This window comes from Neopsephotus bourkii, unplaced genomic scaffold (genome assembly GCF_033783945.1).
Source record: "Neopsephotus bourkii isolate Nb327-2 ecotype Australia unplaced genomic scaffold, CSIRO-AGI_Nbou_v1 NB_1060, whole genome shotgun sequence".
NCBI lineage: Eukaryota > Metazoa > Chordata > Aves > Psittaciformes > Psittacidae > Neopsephotus > Neopsephotus bourkii.
In genome coordinates, this window is record NW_026901548.1 from 1,878,593 (window position 1) to 1,892,526 (window position 13,934).

General features: G+C 48.6%; 1 long non-coding RNA gene across 1 annotated transcript; it reads left to right on the forward strand.

Moving 5' to 3' along the window:
* Positions 1 to 384: 384 nt before the first annotated feature.
* LOC133216732 (uncharacterized) lies at positions 385 to 13,505 on the forward strand. The gene is made up of 3 exons (XR_009726707.1): positions 385 to 488; positions 12,893 to 13,074; positions 13,356 to 13,505. It is a non-coding gene; the product is annotated as an uncharacterized LOC133216732 (long non-coding RNA).
* The last annotated feature ends 429 nt before the right edge of the window (positions 13,506 to 13,934 follow it).

Below are 13,934 nucleotides of genomic sequence, written 5' to 3' on the forward strand. Positions count from 1 at the left end.
TCCTGTCTGTTCAATGCATGGGGGATGCACTCCCCAAGCACCCCTGGATGGGATCCTGGGAGCAGCTACCAAAAACCAGCCATGGTCCCCTCTGCATCTGCACAGCAAAGGTGCTCACAGCTCAGGTATAATGTCTGTGTATGTTCAGATGCTAATACACAGGAGTTAGGGCAATAGTCCCAGTGTAAGTAAAGTATGTACACGCACTGGTGCTTATGTGAGTGTGCTAACAAGGATATGAAGAAGGCAGATCTGCATGGGGGAATATTAACACATCATCTACTGATGCTGCAGAGAAACCCCAACAAGAATCTCCCTCCACTTTGAAATCAAAGCCTTGTAAAGGGGTAGATTCATTGAAGTTTGCTGTGTTCTGCTACAAGGAAGCTCAGCAGGAGGATGGGACTGAGCCTCCTCTTCCTCAGCTTGCCATGGGCATAGAAACCTGCACTGAGAGAGCTGGGGAAAGAAATAAACCTTAATTACAGGTAATTAATGAATCAATTCTCCTCTTCCCCAGCCTGGGAGGGAGTGGAGCTGCTTGTGGGTTGAGGTGATGGTGAACCTGATTAGTTCATAGGGAATTCAGCCGGGTCTCATTTAAACAAATACAAGTCAGCATCCGAAGGGACAAGTAGTTTTTATTGTTGCTTTTTCTACCTTGAAGTGCTGCCTTTAAACCGCCAGGAAGGTCTCTAAAAGCTTCGATGGGATAATAGGGAAAGCAAAGCCTCTTTTCCTCTGAGCAGTGGCAGGGAGTTATTGTGCAATCAGGTAATGCTTGAAAGGGTTACTTGGTGTTGAAAGTCAACATTCTGTGCCCTTTTATGCTGGGGAAGAGGCACTTTATGGGCTGTAGTTAGAGACAAAGCCCTGTGTTGCATCTGGAGCTGGGAATATTTACCTCTGCCCTCTTGTTTTGTCTCCTGCAAAGGGAAAAAAGGAAATTAAATCAGGACAAGGCATCCTGGTGGTAGGAAAGTGAATCCCTGCTTTTCCTTAGGGTTCCTCTGGAGTTAATTGTGTGATTGGTTAATCCAGGTGCTCTTGGAAGGAGTAGGAATTTGGGTCTATGTAGCCCGTTTGCATAACACTTGTCACTAGCACTTGTTTTTAAGAGGCCTTGGCTCTGGTTCTGTTGATGCTGGCCAGTGTTTGACACCTTCCCAAGGGATTGCCCAGGTGCAGAGATCCCTGAAGAAAGAGAGGTGTCCATCTGAGAGGAGCTTGATTTCTCATCAAACAAGAGAGGTGCAAAGCAATGGTGCCTCTTTGAATTTTGGGTCAAGGCATAACTCTATGGCACGAATTCCCTTAAGAGCAAGTTGGAAAAGTTTTCCTTCTAAAAGTCCATGGAAAAGTAATCGCAGTTAATTCAGTGTTAAATTTTTTCCTGCTTAAAATCTGAGTTGATGGGTACATGCATTAGTTCCAGCAGCAAAAAAAGCCTCAATTCTCTTAAATACCTTTATTTCTCTCAATAAATCTTCAGTGCTTTGTGTGTTTTCTAACAGCCCCTACTTCACCAGCCTTTCCACGCGGCTCAGTGAATAGGTCAGAGCCTCTTGTAAGCTTAAAGTAGGTGATGGAGATTACGAGGACAACTTGACCCATCACTGAAAGGCAGGTAGCTCAGGGAAGGAATGGAGCATCCCTTCAACCACGTACTGCCAGGATGCCTTTGGCTTCATGGAATCACAGGCTGAAAACCAGGGATGCAAACAGTTTTGGGACTAGGGGAGGTGTGAGCAAGGAGGGATGACAGTGAGTGGAGGAGCCCAGGTATAAATGTTGCTATGGAGCCTGGAAGGAACCCAGTGATCCCATCTATTTGCTATGGAAACCAGCAGATGGGTTCAGAGGATGCACAGGGTGGTTGTATCCAAAATGTGTGCCCAGGGAAAGGACTCCTGGAGCTGGGCTTACAGTGCTTGTCACGTTGAATATATAGATCCCTGCTCCCTGTGAGCTGAGCACTGAGACCTGGAGGAACACCCTGCACAGGGAAAGGTAATGAATCCACCAGATTGAAACCCTTGTTGCAAAGCATTCTTTTCCACCCGGGTGTATTGACAGTGGGAGCCTGTGAGCAGCCTGAGGATGACAGTCAACAAGAAACAGGGGAGCAAAGCGAGGGAAGAAAAACCCCGTAGTGTTTTCCTGATACAACTAAGTGTGGATGCTGCATGGGAGTCAGGAGAAATAAAACAAGCAAATCTCAGGTGTCATGGGAGAGAAGGGAGAAGTGAGCGTTTTTCTAATCCTTGAATGTGACAGCCAGTTTATATGAAATAAGCTCTGAAGGCTCCCGCTTTTCCCCAAGGTGTTTTCTTCCTAACTAGATCTATAGGTACACTAATTAGCCAAAGGAGAAGCACAGGAGTTAATCCCTAATCATGTAAATGTGTTGTTTCGATTAATTAATGCACGTGGCACTCGTGATAGGCACCCTAAGGAAAGAAAGGCGAGAATAATCCTATTTAACAGTCTGCTCCCATTTATTCCTCCAAACGTGAGCGGTGTCAAACCTGCCCAGAATCTTTCTCCATAATTCCTTGGTGCTTGGCAGGGCTGGGTTGTAAATTAGCTGGAATCACAGGCTGGAAATGATAGTTTTGAGGGAAATAAATACCCCAAAATGTGTTTACTCGATGACTCAGTGAAGGGATGTAAACAAGGGAGAAGCAAAACACTCCTTTCTGCGTGGGCTGGTTTGGGAATCTCTGTCTGGGATGGTGCTGGGACCGGTACCCTATGGATGCTGGAGCTACGCTTGATGGGGCTTTGCCACTCTACGTGCTCAGTCATGCAGGGGCATGGCTAGAGGCAAGTAGGGAGACTGGGAAGAGCAAAACAAATCACTGAATAGTATAAGAGTGTATTCTTAAGCCATTTAGAAAATTCTTCCCTTAATAAGGACCTTATTGACCTTCTTCAACCAGCTCCCAAGCCATGGTCCCAGCCTCGTGCAGTGCATGGAAGGATGGCTCCAATTTCTACTGTTTTTCACCAAATAACAGTGTTTCAGCTCAGACATTCACTGCAAAGGGTAATAAACAGGACATGTTTATATAAACCCAAGGGGACTGTAATGTCCTTTCCATGCTGTTTCTGAGAACTGGGAGCACTGCATCAGAATTAAAAGCTGCTTTGTTAAGGAAGAGGCAGAAAAGGAGCGTGGAGCAAGGCAGGCGAGGCTGCCCGTGGCGTGGTGGGGCATGGATGAGCCCTGCGGCATGGAAAGGGACTGGCAGGCAAGTTCTGGCTCCTTGGAGCAAGCTGGGTTTTCTATTGGCAAGGTAAACATATCCATGATTTGTATGATGGAGGCATCTGTGGAGCCAGCAATTACCTCTTGGAGTGGGTGAACGCTGCTGTTATTATAAGACAGGGCACTGCTGGGTTTGTCTGAGGTCTCTTTGGAGATGTGAGGTGTGTGCAGAGGTTGTTCTTATGCGTTGTGGTTCTTTTAGAGGTTTTTATTTACCAGCAACAAATGTGCCTTTATCTAAGCCTGTCTCACTGGGTTTGGAGCTTCAAGATGAGGGATGATGCTCAGGGCAGAGGATGCAGATGGTGCAAAAAGATGTAGGAGTCAAAGCCCTTGAGGTGATGGTGTGATTGGCAGAGCTTGTGGCCCACAAAGTCCTGACAGCAAGAGCATCCTCTGCTGTGAAACAGCCCCAGAGTGAGGGTACTTCTCCAGCATAAATGCAATTGTTTGAAAGAATTGGAGTAACTAGAGTATAAATAGGAGCCAATTATATAGCAGGGAATTATTTAACCAACTGGGACTCTGTGTGTGTCCCAGTTGTGAAAATGGGGTTTTGGGGATCCTTTCTACCACATGTAGCTGCTGGAGAGGTCTGAGAGTAGCCCATGGGGTAGTGGTGGCCCAGGGCAGCTGAGGAGCCTTGCTTTTGGGGTACCTCTGCTTTTGGCTGCTGCCTACTTGACTGCAAGGAACTCCACAGCTCAAACTGCTCAATAGGGCTGTTAGATACCACTTTGGGTAACATACTTGGAGCTCTTTGGCCTCATGAGCCAAATCCAGTTATTAGAATTTGATTCTTTGGAACCTGTTTTCCTTTCCTGGGGCATTTGCACTGTGGCTTTCCTAAGGGCTTTCTCCTCCTCCTAGAAAGGAGGCAAACAGATCAGTCAGGGTGACAGCATTTTCCAGGCTGATGATGAGGAAGGGTTTGCAATAACAGATCATGAGCTTTGCCTTGCCTTCACAGCATCACAGTGTCAACCCTTGATGCAACCCACGCCGGCTGAGCCGCTGCGGCTGCCTTGCCACTGACACCCGTGGTGATGCTCAGTGCAATTAGAAGTTGATTTTCCTCGGTTCATTGAGGGGAAAATAACCCGTGTTTTGTGTGGCTTTCTTCCCCCTCTGGTTGCTACAGTAACTGTTTTGTCAGGCTGTCAATTTGGGTGTTTGAGTCAGGGAAGGTTTAATTTGGCTTCAGCAAATTAGCCCGTTCCTTTGAGCGTGGTTTCCTCCAGTGGAAAATTCCTGCTGTCGCTTCCCTTTGCTTCGGAGAGCATCCTAAGGAAAGATCACATCTCTGCTTTCCACTCGGAGCGTGGAAGCTTTGATTTGCGCATTTACTGCACTGCCCTTCTCTATCAATGACATCTCCAGCCTTGTGCCCTGTTGGTTATTTAAAGCCCCAGCAGCTCTGAAATGAGTCCTTAGTGAGAAAAGACTTCAGACCTGTTGAGTGTAAGCAGGAGACAACCAGGAATCTGCTCTGAAGTCCAAGGACATCGGTGATAAACCATGCCTGCAGGAATGTGCTGCTTTACCCAGGCTAAACCAACCCTGTCTCTACTCAGTGTGCAGCAAGGGTTAACCTCACTGTTGGCATAGGATGGCAAAGGACTGGTAGTTGCAATTACTTTGCAGCTCTTCCTAAACTGATCAAGGACCGTAACAAAACAGTGCTGCTTATTATGGTTTTTCTTACTGGTTCTTTGTCCTTTCAAGCTTTTTAAGGAGTTTAATTGCTCTGAAGCTTAGAAACTAACTTAGTTTCCTGCTGAAATGCATCCATGGCCAGTTTATTGCCATTTATTGAACTGCACAGGGGCAGCTTCGGAGTGGATGGAGAGAAACTGGCCTGTTTCTGACCAGCTTGGGATCTGAAAACCTAATACCAGGTGCTGAAGAGGCAGGATTTCCCTCCTCGGTCTCTCCCTTGGACACGAGGATCCCTCCTTCCTGTAACCCCTCACAGCCATGGTATTTCCCAGCTGCCTGCCCAGTTTTCCAGCTTCAGCAAAGGAAATGGCAGTGAAGGTGTGAGCCCAGCAAGAGAAGGGTGTTTTTACACAGCAGGTACAATGCTGAAGGGCAGGAGTTCTGCTCTTATGGGGTGTTTTGTGCTCAGCCGCAGGGCTGAAATCAGAGCAAAATCCCCCCTCTGTTCCGAAGCACACACACACATATATATACATATATAATTTATATATGTATTATAATGTATTACGGCAACTGTTGCCTGCTTGAGAGTTTGCATTTTCTTTCCCAATTTACAATTCCCTGTGTTAAGAAATTCCTAATTCTTTCCCTGCAACATTTCCTTAGAAACCTTATTCCAGACAACAGGAAAAAAAAGGGGGTTTTGTCTGTCTGTCCCCTTTACCCTGTGCCAGAAACCCCAAGGGCTTTTCTCCTGCTTTCCAAGCAGCTTCGTGCCTAATTCATACCCATCGCAGGAAAACTGGGAAGCAATGAAGCAGTAAAGCAAGGAGCCCCTTGTCACCAGCAGTGTTTTGCAGCGGGTCCCCCCGGGTTGGGGGTGCCAGGGTCCGAGGTGTTTCCAAGGGAGGTTGGAGCATCCTCTCGTTGTGGCGGCCGATGAGTGGTGGAGCTCTGCCACCTTGTGGGATTGTAACCCTGTCGCTTCTCCTGCCTTGCACCCGTTGGGTTTCGTACCCAAAGGTCCCTTTCCTTACCTCAGAGCTTAGAGGAAGTTACAGGATAAAACGCGATGCATTGGAAAACATCCCTAGAAATCTTTTGGTTGTGGCTCAATGATCATGGGGAATACTCCTGGTGCTGGAAAGGTCTGATTTCAGTTCAATCTCTTGGAAGAAATCGGAGATTTGCATTGACTCTGATGGTGTTTTAGTGCTCTTGATGTTCCTGTAGAGGCTCTCTGGGGATGTGAGAGGTGCAGGGCAAGGGCTGCAGGTCAGGACTAAAGGGTATGTGTGGTTCTGGTTTTGGAAGAGAGCTGCTTGGCCAACCCAACCCCACTCTGATGCAGTGCTATGGTATCGCTGGGGAGTACCTGTGTGCTGGCCTGGAGCTCACACTGCCTGTGGGCAGGTCTGGCATCTCCTTCTGCTTCTTATTCATGGCACAAGCAAAAATGGAGATGGCTCCTGCTGTGAAATGATGCTGCTTGGGGATGCAGCTGCCCAGCACAATCCTGCTCTGGCGATGCCGAAATGAAGGTGGGTGAGGATGGGGAGATGGATGGGGTCCTGCACTGGACGTGAGGATTTTGGAAGCCTCAAATACCAGCAGTCTTTCAGAAGTCCCTCAGGCACTGAAGGTTCCTTCATCCCACATGGAGGATGCTTTTGATGGATGGGGAGTTTAATGAATCTGATCTCTTGAGCAGTAAAAACCCAATCTGTGGCAATTGTTCTGAGCAAAACCTTGATTTTAGTAGCAGTCTATCTGCCCTGAGAGTGATCTAGAGATGCTTCTGCTTCTTCAAGTTTACCACCTGGGAACTTCTCAGCAATAAATAGACACGAGCTGCTATTTTGGATGAGGAACTGTGTGACAGCTTAAAACCAAGTAAAAATAACCCTTCCTATCAAAGAACGTGTTTCTGATCCCTGCTGCCTTCTGCCTACGGGACTTGGAGGGGAATTAACTCCTACGGATTTGATTTGCTTTAAAAGACCATAGTTGCTAAATTGGGAAGCAAGAAATCTGCTCTGGTGGTGTTTAGGTGGTTGCTATTGTTTGCTCTGCTCTTTCGGAGAGGGTTGAGTCACCGCCTGGGATCTGCTGTGTTCCAATGGGACTAAAAAGTCAACAGAACTGTTTTCCATCCAACCAGAAGCAATTGGTGAAATCGAGTCTCATTTGTGGCAATATGGAATAGAACAACACCCACCCATACACACACACACACACAATGTCCCTCTCACCAGAGGGAGTTGTGATTCTGAAAGGAAAGAAGGCAAACGAGAGCTCGAGCAAACACCACCAAACTGTGGGATAATCTCCAGGATTATCCTTTAGGTATTGATCTCAAGGAAAAAGAGGAGCAGCTGCAGAACCCTCTCAGGGCACAATAACTGTGTCTGAAAGCTTGTTTGCCAACTGATCTGTGTCTGGAGCAAAGGAATGGTTTTGCCCTTTGGAAGGGGGGTAAATGTCAGACATGATAATTTAGTATGATGCTGGGAAAGCCTTGCAGCCTGCTGAGCTCTGCCTACCTGTGCGCTGCTGCTGAGTTTGCTCTCAAATAACCCTTATTCCTTTTACTCTTTAGCCCTTGGAAAAGCTGTATTGTCCTGTTCCTTTCTTAGCTGTTTGTGGATGGAGCCGATTTCACTCTGCCAAGTCCTGGCGCTGCAGGAAATGATGGTGCTCGCACCCCTCTTGGGTCCCTCGGGTGCCCAATAGTCTCTGTGGAGCATGAAGGATGCTCCAGGTTTGGGCTCAGAGAATAGATGTGGGTGATGGTGGCTGTTGGGCTAAACTAAGCCGGTATTTGGGCTGAAACAGGGAACTTGGTGGTTGTCTGTAACTGGAGGGAGGAGAAGCAGGACGGTGCTGCAAGAGGGGCAGCTGGAGGAGGGCTGCACATCTGGGGGTGATGCTGTGTGCTCCCTTTGTGCCAGCCAACAAACCTGGCTCTGTTGCAGCTCCGGGGCTGGAGGAAGAGGGAGCAGGAAGGAATGCTGCCTGTCCTGGAAGTGGGAGCACCACAAAGGCTGCATTGAGGGAGGGGGCTGAGCTCACAGGGTCCTTTTTTTGTCCTTGGAAACCTTCCCAAGCAAGTTCGAGGCACTTTGAAGTTGTCTTTGCTTGCTAAAGAGCCATTCACAGAGCCTGACCTCATTTCCCCCATAGCACGCACCAGTGTGCATCCTCTCTGCTTTATTTATCCTGAAGCATCATCACTCCTGTTTGTTTGAACAGGCCCGTTCCCCCCACCCAGATCTTTCCCAGGCAGGGGCTCTACTGCTTTTTCCTTGTGTGTCCCCAAAATAAACCAGCTCAAAATTAACTTAGAGCCATTTATTACTGTTCTTTTCAAACCTCCCTTGGATTAGAAGCTCAGGCTGGATTAGATGCTTGCTCTGTCTCCTGCTGCATCCCTGGTCATGCAAGGTCTGTGTGACCCCTTGTTATCACATCGTGGCTGGAACAGCTCTGCCGTGCCCTTTCAGTGTGGTTTGAATTCCTCTCTCCATCCATCCCACCACCCTGGGAGCACAAGGAAGGGGGAACAGGAGATGCAAATCAAAAAGCTGTCTGGAAAGGGTGAATGTGAAACTACGCAGAGGAAGCCAAAGGTACAGAGAACAGGATTCTTTGATTCCAAGCCATGCGGTTACTCAGCCATCTTCCTCCTCCTCTCTTTCCTGCTGCGAAAGCTTCTTGTGGTGCCCAAGGAGACGCAGATGTAGGGATTCATCCCTTTGCCATCAGCTAGTCCTGGAAGAGGACGTGCATGAGGCTAAGAATGTCAGTGTTCCTGGAGCAGGAACAGGCTTAGAATCCCATCTGGAGTTTGTAAAGCAGCGCTCACAATTGAGGTGATGCCATGGAGAGGATGCTGTCCCCTCGTGCCCTCACACCTCACCAGATCACCAGAGGAGATAGAGCCCGATCTGGCTCCAAAATCACTGTGAGAGAATGAGCTTGTAGCTTTAAGGAGGGAAGGGGAAAGGCAGGAGTCTTCTTGGCCACCTATCTCTGAACGTGTGCAGGGTCTTGTCTCTGGTGCATTGGCACAGCAGAGCTCTCTTCATCTGCAGCAACAGGGTAATGCTGGAAAATCCAGCTCAGAGCAGTGCCTGAAGGTGCTCCAGGCGCTGTCCTTCACCTTCAACCAGAGGAGAAGCCACCGAGCAGGACGTGCTTTGCACCGCATCATGCTCAAGGCCAGCTTTGAGGTCCCTTTAAGAGCAAAGCTTTGTACAGCAGGGACCAAACCGCGTGTCCCAGGCTCTCGGGTCTGTGCAGCTCATCCTTACCTCATAGACACTGAAGTTATCTTCATCCCTGCTGCAGAGCTGCCGCCGAGAGCATCCCTAAGCAGGACACTGCATCCCTTGCATCAATAGATGGCAGCACATCCCCGGGTGCTGGCGGAGGAGCCTGTGCTTGGAAATGCTTTATCGCTATCTGGGGTTGAGCCTTCCTCTTGCTGCCTTGCCCCCGGTTCCCAGCCTCCTGCCGCAGCCCAAACTGCAGATGGCAGCAGGGAAAAAGGTTTTCCTATTCCTTTGTGATTGGATAGTGTGGTCCCCATTGGCTCTGGTGTTTCTGGACGCTCGCAGCCCTGTCCCGACTTCAAGCCAGTTTGCTGGATGGGATGAAAAGAGCTTTCTGTGTGTGATCTGTGCGAGGGGTGCATGGGAGACACCAGTAAGTGAGGAGGGGGATGCTCCCACCGAACTGCACATCAGAGCAGTCTGAAAGTTAGGTACAGACTGGGGCATCCCAGCCAGGAGGGAAAAGTGTCTCCTGTCTCCTGTGAAAAGGGGCAGTTTAAGCAACAGTTGTGCTGGCAGAAAGGCGGTGGCATCTCCATCCTTTACAAAGCTTGACTGGACAAGGCTCTGACATCCTGACTTCATGCTGAACTTAGGCCTGGTTGGAGCAGGAGGCTGGATCAGGGATATCCAGGGGTGTTCAGTGCTTGTCAGCCTGATTTGGCTGGACAGGGTGCTGGGACATCTCCCCTAGGTCATGCTTTGCCTAAAAAGGCTGGACCAGATGATCCTTGAAGTTGCTTCCAACTTGGGATTGTCTGATCTCTGACCCTCTGGTCTGCATGTGCTCATCATACTCATCTGGGTTAATGTAACATGGTTTTTCTCTGCATTAGAACTGATTGTACAGGGCCTCTTGAGCTGGGATGGATGAGTCTTCAGAAGCACCATCCAGGCTGTTTGACACCTTCCAAATGGCTGTCAGTGTGTCCTAGATGTGTCAGCAGGACCCCGAGGCTGCATCTGTATGTGTTTCACAGGTACAGCCCTTCCCAGGCTTCCTAAAGAAGCAAACAGGAGATTTTAACGTGGTACCTGCCAACTAGGGGAAAAAAACCCAAATTAAGGTGAATCATAGAAAAAACTGACTCAAAATGAGAGCTATTAGCTATGAGAATAACTCATGGGGATGGAATATTTAGGCTATTTAATGCTCCATAAATTACATAGGGAATTCTCATGCTTGAGCTCCATAGTCGCTTGATTTAAATCTGCTTCTTTCCTCAGCTTCCTATAATTACAGCGTAGCCGTCAGCCACATCCCAGCCACCTGCAGCGCCTGTTCCCAGTGAAAGGCACTCCCAGATGTTCTCCACCTCTCCGTGCTGCGTCCCACATCCATGGGGTCTCTGTGGCATTGCTGCTGAGCCCCATCCCCAGCTCTCGAACCTCCCGGCTGCTTTTCACACTGCCGCTCTCTTTGTGGGGCTGGGAAAGGATCCAGAGCAGCTGTGTTAGGACCTGTCAATCTCAAACTGCAAAGTCATAAGGAGGGAAAATAATCATCGCCGTAATAATAATAATAAAGTCATCAACTTGTCTCACCCTCCAGCAGAAAAAAGGTTTTGGTTGGAGGGTTTGCATTAGTTATAATTCTCTCCGAGCTGATGTCTCCCGTGATGCCACCATACAGCCTATAAAGGATGCTCAGGCAAAACCTCCTCTGACATTCATCTCTGTTAACAGAGCTCATCCAAAAACAAGAGGTCTTTGCTTCACTTTGTTCAGCATCACCACGACTTGGTTGCTGAGGCGTCAGCCTTTGGTTCCTGTGGTTTGGCTCTAGCCAGGGATGCCCGACACCTCCCGGTGATCACAGCCATCCCAGCGCCCATCTTGCAGCTGAGCAGCACCATGTCCCCATGATGGGCCACCATTGCCCTTCTTGGGCCTGATACTGGGACCTGCTATTTTGTCAAGGGCAAAATGAAGGTGGAAGAAACTCTGGCAAAAGGATGCTTTATTGGAGCTTGTACAATCAAAATCACCTTCATCCTCCCTGCTGAATGGAAAAAGGTTCTCATGAAGGACCTGGAGCAAGGGGTCATGAAGCCCTTGATGGGTTAACAGCAAAGCTGAGGCTCTTGTTAGCTCTCTTGCCTCTTCACTCTCCCATACACCACCTTCATTCAGCTGAAGGTCAATGAAGGTGATGTGTGAGAGCCTCTGCTCCAATACCCAGGTCTTTTAGCCAAGCAACTTCTAGTTGCAAAGCCCACTGCCGTGGGTCAATCAGCTGCATGAGGTCCGAGCTGTACTCAGATGAGAGCTCTGTTAACAGCCCCTCCTAAGACTCCTGCCCATGCATTGCTCCTAAAGCTGCCAACATTTGTTAATATCTCCCAATCCAACTGTGACAAATGGAAAAGATGTTTCTCCTTTTCTGGTTTTCCACCCAAAAAAGAAACCTCATTGGACCTGTGCAGCATACTGAGGGAAAGGAGCGAGGCGAGCTCGGTAGGGGACTGACAATGCATCTTGATGCCTTTAAGTCACTCAGATGAAGTTCATTTCTCCTTGTCTGTACAAGGTTGGACTCTTTGCATTTTCATGGTAAATTTGTTTACCGAGCCGTTGTTGAAATTCTGGAAGCAGAGAAAATGCATTTGCTCCGTAACCTTTCCGGATCTGACAAGTCCTATAAAATCTATTAAAGCCTTTAATGAAATCCCCGCTCAGAGCCAGCTCCCATGAATGAATGTGGAAGCAGAATTTAAATTAAAATGTTGTTTTTGTAGTCTGTGGGCTTCAGCCTTGACAGGAATTAAAGGGACAGTTCACATTTGGGGGGGGGTTGTTGCTTTCTCCCTTTCTGTTTTGTACCACCATCCATGCAGGGGCTGGGTATTTAAATCTCTGCCTCTCACTGAGAGTGCGGCCAGTTGGGAGCACTCAGCTGCAAGCACAAAACCTGGAGTACTGGATAATTTCAATTAGAAAGGAGTAAATTGCTTAATAAGCAGCACTGTCCTTTAAATGGGATGCAGAAGTCTCATTAGCAAATGGAGGGATGTTGGGTCCAACCTCCCTCTCTGAGGTATGGAGCTGGCCAGGCACAACGTGCTCTTGCTGCAGGGGTAACCACAGTGCCAAGGGCACCATGGTCAAGGGCATCTTCAAACACTTCCCTGTCCCTTTGCCATCAGGCACCTGGGGACACGCTGTGGCTCAACCCCCAAGTCTTGGCGCTGTGAAGACACTTCCAAGCAAGCTTTGGTAAGGAGCCTGCTGTAAATCCATTGGATGTGCTTGGCTTTGCATAGCCAAGGATTTAATTTCCATATGTAAATACAGGTCTGCATGTGCAGGGGGTGTGCAAGCAATTCATTAGTTTTGATCTCTTCTGCACTGAGCAAAGTGCAATATCCCACAGTGAAACATGCGTGTCTGAGCCTCTGAAAGAAAAGGCTGCTCAAGGCTTTGATGGCCTATTCCTAAGCCTGGACCCTGTGCCAGCCTAATGCAGCACAGCTCAGGGATGTGCCAGGGTTATGTGGGTCTCTGATACCTCCTTCCCTCAGTGAAAGCTTGCCAGGATTTGCTGGGTTTGGCTCTCCATGACGTGCTGCCTCCTTGGGTGTGTGTTTTCCAACAAGAATTGACAGTTTGCTTTTGTTTCCCCATGCAGGTTTGCTGCTTTTTGGCTTATTTTGGCTTTGCCAATTTGCTCTCAACGGCCTCAGCTCCTAACCTGGGAGAAGAGAGTCATCCATCCTCCTGTCCTGGGAGCCAAAAGCTGCCCCAGCTTCAATCCCTTCAGCTGCACCACTCATCCCTGGGCTTAGAGGCGACAAGAGGAGCCTGCAAAAGGTACCTGACTCATTCCATTTTGGGGATTTGAGCTTTCCATTGCTCTTTTCCCAGCTTGCAACTCTTTCTGTTTGTGTTTCTCCCTTTGCAAGGGTTTCATTTACCCAGAAAGGCCCTTAGCATCCGTGCTTCAGCCTGGAATTATGCCACGTGATGGGCTCCCCTTGCCACTTGGCAGCTTGAGGAGTCCTACCCCATGTCCAAAAGCATATTGAGGGGACCTGGAGCCCTCAGCTGGGGTTGAGGGTTAATCAGATGCTTCCTTTTTTCCCTTTCATGAGGGCTGCTTCCAGAAATGCATCCCCAGCTCCCTGAACCCGTTTGATGTCAGGCTAAAGGGGCTCAGCACAGGATAGTAACTATTATGAATGAGGCATTACAAGCAGGGCTGCAGATCACAAATAAGTGCATAATAAACACATGTAAACAGCTATTTGGTTCATGGCTGATAAACTTTCATGGTCCATTTTATCACTGTCTGTGCAGGGGTGGAGGGCTCAGGATGCAGGATGCTGCTGGTTGGCTGTGGACCAAACTTCTCCCCTCTGCCCTGCCACCAAAGAGGTTTGGGTGTGATGCTGAACTATGGTCTCCTTGGGTTCATGTACCGCTTCTTCCAGTCTGGGAGGCCAGCACTGCCTCTAAAGTGTGGCAGGAGACCAAGGGAAAGGGTGATTTTTAGCATGGGTGATACTATAGAGAAAGGTTTCATTCTGCAGGATGCTCAGCACAGAACAATAGGGAATGAGGCTCCTCTCCCAAGGAAGGGAAAGCAGTTGCTGCTTGTATTAAAACCTTTATGGGCTGGGAGATGCAGTGGGCTGAGCCCTGGACACAGGGATTTATCCCAGCTCCTGTGG